We start from the raw sequence: 11,909 nt of genomic DNA, 5'->3' as shown, positions 1-11,909 counted from the left end.
GTGGACACTTCAGAGGAGAAAATTAAACTATTCTTCAGCAATGCATTATGTGAAAAAATACTAGAAGATGCTGATAATTCTGAATGCATATGTATATTAAGAAATATTATATAAACCTATGTATGGGTAGTCATATATATACTTTGTCAGAAAGAACATGTGTTGTGTGAATCAGACTAATAAGAGAAAGAACTAAGGAGAATACTGAGAGACATCAGATTTCTCCTATAGCTGCCTCTAACACCATACAGGTATTGACCCAAGTTTAGATAACTAACTTTGAAAAGTCTGCATTTTCTTGGAGCAAGCACTCCTGAAATCCATATGGAACAATAAGAAAATGGGAGGAATCAACCTCCCCAACTTCAAACTCTACTACAAAGCGGTAGTAATTAAAACAGCATATGGTACTAGAACAAAGGCAGAGCTGCAGACCAATGGAACAGGGTTGAATATCCTGACACACCACCCCAAATATATGATCATTTAATCTTTGATAAGGGAGTAAGAAATGTGACGTGGAGCAAGGAAAGCATGTTTAACAAATTGTGCTGGCAAAACTGGACTCAGATTTTTACCTATCACCATGTACAAAAGTCAGATCAAAATGGATTAAAGACCTCATACCAGACCAGAATCCCTAAGGTACAAGGTCAGTAAAACCCTCCACATTGTAGCCAACAATATTTTCAAAGCTGACACGCCACTGGTCAAGCAAGTGAAAACAGAGATAAATAAATGGGACTACCTTAAACTAAGAAGCTTCTGCACCTCAAAAGATACAGTGACCAAAGTACAAAGACAGCCTACAGAATGGGAAAGGGTATTTACCCAATACCCATCTGATAAGGGATCGATATCAAGGATATACAAGGCACTGGTTGAACTCCACAAGAAGAATATTTCTGACCTGATCAAAAAATGGGGTGATGAAATGAACAGAAAATTCCCCAAAGAAGAAATTCGAATGGCTGAGAGGCACATGAGAAAATACTTGACATCACTAATCATCAGGGAGATGCAGATCAAAACAACAAAGAGATATCATCTCACACCACAGAGACTGGCCCACATCCAAAAAAAAACAAAAGCAACCGGTGTTGGCGTGGATATGGGGAGAAAGGTACTCTCCTTCTCTGCTGGTGGGAATGCCGACTGGTTCAGCCCTTTTGGAAAATAATATGGATGATTCTCAAAAAATTAGAAATTGAGCTCCCATTTGACCCAGCAATACAACGACTGGAAATATATCCCGGAGAGGCAAAAAGGTATAGTAGAAATGATATTTGTATTTCTATGTTCATTGCAGCACTGTTTACAATAGCCACAATCTGGAAAAAACCGGAGTGCCCAAAAACAGATGACTGGTTAAAGAAACTTTGGTACATCTACACAATGGAATACTATGCAGCTGTTAGAAAAGATGAAGTCACGGAATTTGCATAGAAGTGGATCAACATGGAAAGTATCATGTTGAGTGAAATGAGTCAGAAAGAAAGAGACAGACATAGAAAGATTGCACTCATATGTGGAATATAAAGTAGCAGAGAGGTAGGAGCTAGCAATGATGTGACTTCTGGCAGAAATTCTTCTGGGCTTAGTTACTAAAATACTAAAATACAGAAATCCAAAACCTCGGGGCCACTATTGTGGCCACACGACCTCATATCTCTTCATTCTCAGCAATGGAAAACAAATTATCAAATGCTTCCTTTCCAGCAGGTCTGACTTTGGCGGGGGGGGGGAACTCCAAACAATAATAATGAGTTTTTTGTTGAAATATTGAATGTAATCAAAGTAAAGAGAAAGTAAAGTGAAATTTATTAGCTACACAGGCGGGGTGGGGGGCTCTTGGTGTTGGAATATGTGCACTGGTGAAAGGATGGGTGTTCTAGCATTGTGTAACTGAGATTTAAGCCTGAAAGCTTTGTAACTTTCCACATGGTGATTCAATTTAAATAAATAAATAAACAAATAAAAGAAAAGTCTCCATTTGTTTACATAAAGAACATCTATGTGTGTCAAAGTAAGTTTTAATATCCAATGTGCAATCTATGTGTTTAGTAGCAAATACCATTTTATATGATTTAATTTTATTTTAGGCATTGTGGTTTACAATACAGTTAATGACAGGGTTTCTTGAATTAATCAGTCTAGCTTCACACCCTCTACCAGAAGGTCAGCTTCCCTCCACCATTGTTTCAGTATTCCCCCATTCTATCTCCCTACCCACACCATGCTTTCTTTTTTTTTCCTTTTGCCGCAAAAAGTGACATTTATTCAAAGGGGGAAAAAAGACAAGATGTTCAGCTCTTGGCTCCCTCCCCTTCCCCCTCTCGCTCTTCTAAAGCCCTCCCAAGGCCAGAGCCCAGGCTACAGCTCAGAGCAGGACAGCCCTCTCAGATGAGGTCAGCAACATTGAGAGGCATCTCCTTAATGGAAGTGTTTTAGAAGGTCTCAATATCCCGAAGAGTTCTCTTGTCTTCCTTTGTCACCATGTTGATAGCCATACCCTTACGTCCAAAATGTCCACTATGACTAATTCTGTGAATATAGTTTTTCCTGTTAGTGGGAAGGTAATAGTTTATGACTAAAGAAACCTGTTGTACATAGCCAGAATCTGGAAAAAACCCGAGTGCCCTAGAACAGATGACTGGTTGAAGAAACTCTGGTACATCTATACAATGGAATACTATGCTGCTGTTAGAAAAAATGAGGTCATGTCGTTTGCATATAAGTGGATCAGCATGGAAAGTATCATGATAAGTGAAATGAGTCAGAAAGAGAGAGACAGACATAGAAAGATTGCACTCATCTGTGGAATATAGAATAATAGACTATAGGACTAACGCCCAAGAATAGTAGAAATACGTACCAGGAGGTTGTCTCCATGGCTTGGAGGCTGGTCTCTCATTCTGGGTAACTCAGGGAAGGGACCTCCAAGTAAAATGTGGTCGGAGGTCATGTGGGGGAAGGGTGATGCGGGCCGAATATAGACTAGAGACTGAACACAATGGTCACTCAACACCTTTATTGCAAACCACAACACCTAATCAGAGAGAGAGAACAAAAGGGAAGACCCTGCCATAGTGGCAGTGTGGGGTGGGGGGAGACGGGACTGGGGAGGGTGGGAGGGATGCTGGGTTTACTGGTGGTGGAGAATGGGCACTGGTGAAGGGATGGGTTATCGAACTTTGTATGGGGGAAACATAAGCACAAAAATGTATGAATCTGGGAGAAGCCCCCTCCCCGCCCCCTGCCCGCCGCGGCTCGGGGCTTCTCCTGAAGCCCCTGCCTGGCACCTTTCCGCCGCCGCCGTCGGATCCTGACCAATCTCCATCCTGCAGGTAAACAGGCAATCCTTTGGAGAGCCTGCCTCAGCGCGGAGAAGCCCCCTCCCCGCCCCCTGCCCGCCGCGGCTCGGGGCTTCTCCTGAAGCCCCTGCCTGGCACCTTTCCGCCGCCGCCGTCGGATCCTGACCAATCTCCATCCTGCAGGTAAACAGGCAATCCTTTGGAGAGCCTGCCTCAGCGCGGAGAAGCCCCCTCCCCGCCCCCTGCCCGCCGCGGCTCGGGGCTTCTCCTGAAGCCCCTGCCTGGCACCTTTCCGCCGCCGCCGTCGGATCCTGACCAATCTCCATCCTGCAGGTAAACAGGCAATCCTTTGGAGAGCCTGCCTCAGCGCGGAGAAGCCCCCTCCCCGCCCCCTGCCCGCCGCGGCTCGGGGCTTCTCCTGAAGCCCCTGCCTGGCACCTTTCCGCCGCCGCCGTCGGATCCTGACCAATCCCCACTCTGCTGCTTAGGGGCGTGTCCTCATCTCAGGGGGCGTGGCCTAAAAGTGGGCGTGGCCTCTTTCGGGAGCGGCGGCCGCTAACGCGGCCGCAGTTATTCTTCGCTACCTCAGCTCAATCCGTACTGTGTATTCCTTTGAAAACTCACTTTTGCGATCTCAAACATTTATGTAAAATAGCCATTAGCTTAGGCTGACACTATAAAAGCTATCAGGGAATAACGGAAGTTTAGCACAATCGGAGCCCCTTCTTCCCACAAAAAGGAAGAGGAATAAATAACTACAAGGTTCCAACTCTGCACTTCCGTGACAATATGAAGAAACAGCGAAAATCCCCTCCACCAAGAGAGGGAGAACAAAAGATACTAGAAACCTCAAAACAGTCTCCCAACATCTACGACCTCTCAGATAAACAATTCAGAGAGGAAATATGGAGGAGATTCGACCTACTCCAAGCAACTATGGAACAGACATCCAATAAATTAAGGGAGGAGATGAATCAAGCGCTCGAACGGTCTACCAAGAAAATACAGGAAGAAATCAGAGCAGAAATGAGAGCAGAAATTTCAAACCTTCGAACGGAAGTCTCACAAATACAGCAATCGGTAGATGAAATAAAAATCTCACTAGATGCCCTCAACAGCAGAATGACTACAGCCGAAGACAGAATCAGCGAGCTTGAGGATGAGCTGCAGAAAGCTTACAGACAGCAACAAATCATGGCCAAAGACCTCAAAATGGCTATAGAGCGAATCAGAGCCCTGGGGGATGACTTCAAGAGGAACAACATAAGAATCATTGGAGTACCAGAACCACAGGGAAGTAACGCCAATGAAAAAAACATAGTCAAAGACATCATCGCTAAGAAATTCCCAGAGCTGGAGAAGGCAGGCGTCCAGATACAAGAAGTCCGAAGAGTGCCAGCAAAAAGAGACCCAAATAAAAAGACTCCAAGGCATCTCATAGTCAGAATGGCGGATGCTCTAGATAGAGACACAATTCTACAAGTAGCAAGGTCAAAGAGGGAAATCACATACAAAGGAGCACCCCTCAGATTTACGGCCGATCTGTCAGAAGAAACCCTCCGAGCCCGAAGACAATGGTGGGACATAGTGAAAAAACTCAACGAAATGAATGCCTCACCAAGAATACTTTATCCAGCTAAACTCTCACTCAAACTCGAAGGAACCATACACTATTTCTCAGACAAACAACAGCTCAGGAACTTCATAGACTCAAAACCAATCTTGAAAGAAGGTCTAAAGGGGCTACTGTAAGACAAGGAGGAGCCCCATAAGAACAACAAATCCCACAGAAAGATGACACAAAACCACATCACAATAATCTCTCTCAATGTCAATGGCCTAAATGCACCTATCAAGAGACACAGAGTGGCTAAATGGATACGGAAATTAAACCCAACATTCTGTTGCCTGCAAGAAACACACCTGAACAAACAGAGTAAACATAGACTCAAAGTCAAAGGATGGAAAACAATCCTCCAAGCAAACAACCCCCTTAAAAAAGCTGGAGTGGCCATCCTGGTATCCGACAACATAGATTTCAGGATGAAAAAGATCAAAAGGGACAGCGAAGGTCATTTTCTGTTTATCAAGGGATATGTACAACAGGAAGAAATCACACTCTTAAACGTATATGCTCCTAACGAACGACCGGCTAAATATTTAAAACGACTCCTAACAGACTTCAAAGAGGACATCACTAACAGCACAATTGTAGTCGGAGACTTCAATACGGCCTTATCACCTCTAGATAGATCCACAAGAACAAAACTCAACAAGGAAACACTGACTCTGAATGAAGAAATCGAAGAGAGAGGCCTAATAGACCTATACAGGGCCTTACACCCCAAAAAGAAAGAATACACATTCTTTTCCAGTGCACATGGAACATTTTCAAAAATAGACCATGTACTGGGCCCCAGAACATACCTCAATAGAATCGGAAAAATAGAAATTGTATCAACCATCTTTTCAGACCACGATGCACTGAAGATAGAAGCTAACCACCCACAAATACGGAAAATCAAATCAAACACCTGGAAATTAAACAATTCCATGTTGAACAATGAGTGGGTCAAGAAGGAAATCAAGGAAGAAATCAAAAGATACTTAGAAACAAATGAGAATGAAGACACGAGCTACCAAAACCTATGGGACGCAGCTAAAGCCGTGTTAAGGGGAAAATTTATAGCTCTCCAAGCATTCCTCAGGAAGGAAGAAAGGACCCACATAGATAGCTTGACTTCACGACTCAAGACCCTAGAAAAGGACCAGAGAAAGGACCCCAAACCAGACCGAAGGAAAGAAATAATAAAAATTAGAGCAGAAATTAATGACATCGAAACCAAAAAAACAATCCGAAAGATCAATGAAACAAAGAGTTGGTTCTTTGAGAAAATAAATAAGATTGATAAACCGCTAGCAAGTCTCACAAAGAAAGAAAGAGAGAAAACTCTAATAAATCGAATCAGAAATGAAAAGGGGGACATCATAACAGAAACCAGTGAGATTCAAAAGATCATTAGAGACTACTTTGAAAGTCTTTATGCCACAAAAAAGGAGAACCTAAAAGAAATGGATGGATTCCTTGATTCCTACAATCTCCCAACACTGAAGAAAGAAGACCTGGAATACCTGAATAGACCCATCAATGTTAAGGAAATTGAAACGGTAATCAAAAACCTCCCCAAAAACAAAAGCCCAGGCCCAGATGGTTTCACTGGCGAATTCTTCCAAACATTTAAAGAAGACCTATTGCCTGTTTTCCTCAAACTTTTCCAGGAAATTGAAAAAACAGGAACTCTCCCAAACAGTTTCTATGAAGCACATATCTCCCTAATACCAAAAGCAAACAAAGACACCACTAAGAAAGAAAATTACAGACCAATTTCCCTGATGAACACCGATGCGAAGATCCTCAACAAAATACTAGCAAATAGGATCCAACAACTCATCAAAAAGATCATACATCACGACCAAGTGGGATTCATCCCAGGGATGCAAGGATGGTTTAACATTCGGAAATCAATCAACATAATCCAGCATATCAACAAAAGTAAAGATAAAAACCATATGATCATATCAATAGATGCAGAGAAAGCATTTGACAAGATCCAACATCCTTTCATGATGAAAACCCTCGCCAAAATGGGGTTTGGAGGAACTTTCCTCAAGATAGTCGAAGCCATCTATCACAAGCCTACGGCAAGCATTATCCTCAACGGGGAAAAACTAAGGGCCTTTCCTCTGAGATCGGGCACAAGACAAGGATGCCCACTCTCACCACTCCTCTTCAATATAGTACTGGAAGTACTTGCGATAGCTATTAGACAAGAAAAAGAGATTAAGGGCATCCAGATAGGAAGGGAAGAAATCAAACTCTCACTATTTGCAGACGACATGATACTATATCTAGAGAAGCCTAAAACCTCTACTAAGAAACTCCTAGAAACAATAGACTTATACAGTAAAGTTGCAGGCTACAAAATCAATACCCAAAAATCCATGGCCTTCATATATGCAAACAATGAGGCAGAGGAAAGGGACATGAAAAAAGCAATCCCATTCACAATCGTGCCCCAGAAAATCAGGTACCTCGGAATCAGCTTAACCAAGGAAGTAAAAGACCTTTACAAAGAAAACTACATAACGCTACTCCATGAAATTAAAGAGGACATGAGGAAATGGAAACATATACCCTGCTCGTGGATAGGGAGAATCAATGTTGTCAAAATGGCAATACTCCCTAAAGCGTTATACAGATTCAATGCGATCCCTATAAATATACCCATGACATTCTTCAAAGAAATGGATCAAGCAATCCTAAAATTCATATGGAATAACAAACGTCCAAGGATAGCTAAAACAATTCTTGGGAAAAAGATGATGGGAGGCATCACCATCCCCAACCTCAAACTTTACTACAAAGCAGTAACAATTAAAACAGCATGGTACTGGAACAAAGGCAGAGCCGTAGACCAATGGAACAGGGTGGAATATCCCTACACACAACCCCAAATGTATGACCATCTAATCTTTGATAAGGGAGCAAGAGATGTGAAGTGGAGCAAGGAAAGCCTCTTTAACAAATGGTGCTGGCACAACTGGACAACCACATGCAAAAAAATGGGTTTAGACCTTGACCTGACACCATGCACAAAAGTCAGATCAAAATGGATTAAAGACCTCAACATTAGACCACAAACCATAAGGTACATTGAAGACAAGGTTGGCGAAACCCTCCACGATATTGAAGATAAAGGTATCTTCAAAGGTGACACGGAACTAAGCAATCTAGTAAAAACAGAGATCAACAAATGGGACTACATTAAACTAAAAAGCTTCTGCACCGCAAGAGATACAGTGACCAGAATACAAAGACTATCCACAGAATGGGAAAGGATATTTACACAATACCCATCAGATAAGGGGTTGATATCAATGGTATATAAAGCACTGGTTGAACTCTACAAGAAGAAAACATCCAACCCCATCAAAAAATGGGGCGAAGAAATGAACAGAAACTTTACCAAGGAAGAAATACGAATGGCCAAAAGGCACATGAAAAAGTGCTCTGCATCACTAATCATCAGAGAGATGCAGATCAAAACAACTTTGAGATACCACCTCACACCACAGAGACTAGCACACATCCAAAAGAACAAAAGCAACCGCTGTTGGAGAGGATGTGGGGAGAAAGGGACCCTTCTTCACTGCTGGTGGGAATGCCGACTGGTTCAGCCCTTCTGGAAAACAATTTGGACGACTCTCAAAAAATTAGATATTGAATTCCCATTTGACCCAGCAATACCACTGCTGGGAATATATCCCAGAGAGGCAAAAAAGTACAATCGAAACAACATCTGCACATGTATGTTCATCGCAGCACTGTTTACAATAGCCAGAATCTGGAAAAAACCCGAATGCCCCAGAACGGATGACTGGTTGAGGAAACTTTGGTACATCTATACAATGGAATACTATGCAGCTGTTAGAAAAAAGGAGGTCAAGAATTTTGTAGTTAAGTGGATGGGCATGAAAAGTTTCATGCTGAGTGAAATGAGTCAGAAAGAGAGAGACAGACATAGAAAGATTGCACTCATCTATGGTATTTAGAATAACAGAGTGGGAGACTAACACCCAAGAACTGTAGAAATAAGTACCAGGAGGTTGACTCCATGGCTTCGAGGCTGCCCTCACGTTCCGGGGAAAGGTCAACACAGAGAATCGATCACCAACTACATTGTAGTCGAAGGCCATGTGGGGGAGGGGAGTTGCGGGCTGAATGAGGGCTAGAGACTGAGCACAGCGGCCACTCAACACCTTTATTGCAAACCACAACAGCTAATTAGAGAGAGAAAACAGAAGGGAATGCCTTGCCACAGTGGCAGGGTGGGGTGGGGGGGAGATGGGATTGGGGAGGGTGGGAGGGACACTGGGTTTACAGGTGGTGGAGAATGGGCACTGGTGAAGGGATGGGTTCCCAAACTTTGTATGAGGGAAGTATAAGCACAAAAGTGTATAAATCTGTAACTGTACCCTCACGGTGATTCTCTAATTAAAAATAAATAAATTTAAAATTAAAAAAAAAAAAAAAATAACACAACGTTACTATAAGCTATAAAAAAAAAAAAAAAAAAATGTATGAATCTGTAACTGTACCCTCACGTTGACTCACTAATTAAAAATAAACTAATAAAAAAAAAGAAACCTGTTGTACATCGATGCCTCTGACCAGCAGGTCAGTGGTAATCAATACTCTACTGGAACGAGAGAAGAATTCCCTCATGATTACATCTCGCTCCTTTTGTTACATATCTCCATGCATGGCAGACACAGTGAAATCTCAGGCATGCATCTTCTCGGTGAGCCAATCAATCTTCCTTCGGGTGTTGATGAAGATGACTGCTTGGGTGATAGTCAAGGTTTCATATAAGTCACACAGTGTGTCCAGCTTCCACTCCTCTCGCTCCACATTGATGTAGAATTGGTGGATACCCTCCAAAATCAACTCTTCTTTTTGACCAAAATTTGAATAGGGTCCCTCATGAACTTCTTGGTCACCTCAGGAACATCAAAAGGCATTGTAGCAGACAGCAAAACCACCTGAGTGTTGCTATTGAGCTTTTCAAATATATCCTAAATCTGTTCCTTGAATCCTCTACTCAACATTTCACCAGCTTCATCCAACACAAACATCTTGATGTATTTGGGAGACAGGTATCTCCGGTTAAGCATGTAAACACATGTCCTGAGGTACCTACAATGATATGGGGAGCTTTCATCTTCAGCTTCTGCATCTCAGCATGAACATTGGTACCCCTAATGCAGGCATGGCAGGAGGCACCCAAGTAATTTCCTAATGCCATGACCACCTTTTGTATCTGCTGAGGCAACTCTCTAGTTGGTGCCAGCACCAAGATCTGTGGCTTTTAAACCCAGTTCAATTTGCTGCAGAACTGTTATGGCAAAAGTGGTCATTTTCCCAGTCCCAGATTGGGCTTGAGGGATCACATCCTAACCCTTGATACAAGGAAGAAAGGCTCACTGCTGGATGGCAGAGGGTTTCTCAAAAACATAGGCATAGATGCCATGGAGGAGGGATTTGGAGAGGATTATGTCATCAAAGCTGTCAACAATTTCATTTAAATTACTCTCAATAACAACTTCGGGCTCCATCCCATTGGGGCCGTTGTCTCTGGATCAGGAATCCTGACTCACAAACATGATCCTTCAAAACTAGCCCATGATAAGCTTTCTACTGAAGGATAGTTTCTGTTGCCATTGGACATCTGTTATTCTACTACTATGTTTCTTTATATCTTGTCTGAGGGATATAAAGATATAAAAGATGAGAGAACTCATTTCTGTGTCTGTCCCTATCCTTCTGACTAACTTCACTCAGCACGGTACTCTCCAAATCCATCCACATAACAGAAAATTGCATGATTTTATTTTTCAATTATAGCTGGGTAGCATTTTTCTGTGTGTGTGTGTCTGTCTGTGTGTGTCTGTTTCTTTATCTAGTCATCTGTTCTTAGACATTTGGATTGTTTCCAGATTTTGTCTACGGTGAATAGTGCTGCAAAGAACATAGTTGTGCAAATGTCTTTATGAATAGAGTTTTGGGGCCTTTAGGGTAGATGCCAAGAAGAGAAATTTTCAGTTATATGGAAGCTCAATTCCTACTTTTGTGAGAAATGTCCATATTTTTTTCCAGAGAGATAAGACCAATAGACAATCTCATCAGCAACGAACAAGGGTCACTTTTTCCCACATTAGCACCAACATAGTTTATGTTCTTTGTGACATGTGCTAGTCTCTTGGGTGTGAAATCATATCTAATTGTTGTTGTGGATTTACATTTCCCTATTTATAAGTAATGAAGAGCATTTTTTCATATATGTTTTAGCCATCTTTATGTCTACTTTGAGGAAATTTCTGTTTATATCTCACCCCCTCCATATTTTTATTGGGTTGGTTGGTTTTTTCCTTGTAAAGTTTTTCCCATGCTTTATATATCCTAGATATTAATCTTTTATCAGTTGCATGGTATTATAATATTCTTCTAAGCCTGAGGGACGTCTTTTTGTCAGACTACACCCAGCAGTGCTCAGGGATTACTCTGGCTCTGTGCTCAGAGATTATTCCTGACAGGTTTGGGAACCATATATTGGTGCTGGGAATTTAATCTGGGTTAGCTATATACAAGGCAAGTTCTTTACTTTCTGTATTATCTCTCTGGCCCATGTAGGGTGTCTTTTTATTTCAGTCATCATTTCTTTCATGGTATAGAAGAGTCTTAGTTTGATGCAGTCCATTTGTTCATCTTTGTTTTCATCAGATTAGCTAAGATTGGCTTCAATTGGATTGGCTAATTGAATCTAGAAGCATCATCTAAGATAGGTAGATTCAATGTCACTAAGAATTATATCTATGTTTTCCTCAATATAATTTCCCCCAAATAGTCAGAACAGCCCTAGGATAAAGAAAGATGAGCGACTTTTCTTTCTCCCAACTTCAAAGTATACTATAAATCTGTAGTGAACAGAACTATGTGTTACTGGAGCAAGTACAGAGCCCCAGACCAAAGTAATA

At 41.9% G+C, this 11,909-nt stretch overlaps 1 pseudogene; it reads right to left on the bottom strand.

Annotated features, from left to right (window-relative positions):
- Nucleotides 1-2,399: 2,399 nt before the first annotated feature.
- Nucleotides 2,400-10,538, bottom strand: LOC101547953 (eukaryotic initiation factor 4A-I-like; annotated as a pseudogene).
- Between the last annotated feature and the right edge of the window lie 1,371 nt (nt 10,539-11,909).

Source organism: Sorex araneus, chromosome 1 (genome assembly GCF_027595985.1).
Source record: "Sorex araneus isolate mSorAra2 chromosome 1, mSorAra2.pri, whole genome shotgun sequence".
Classification (NCBI taxonomy): domain Eukaryota; kingdom Metazoa; phylum Chordata; class Mammalia; order Eulipotyphla; family Soricidae; genus Sorex; species Sorex araneus.
This window is presented reverse-complemented; position numbering and strand designations above follow the sequence as displayed.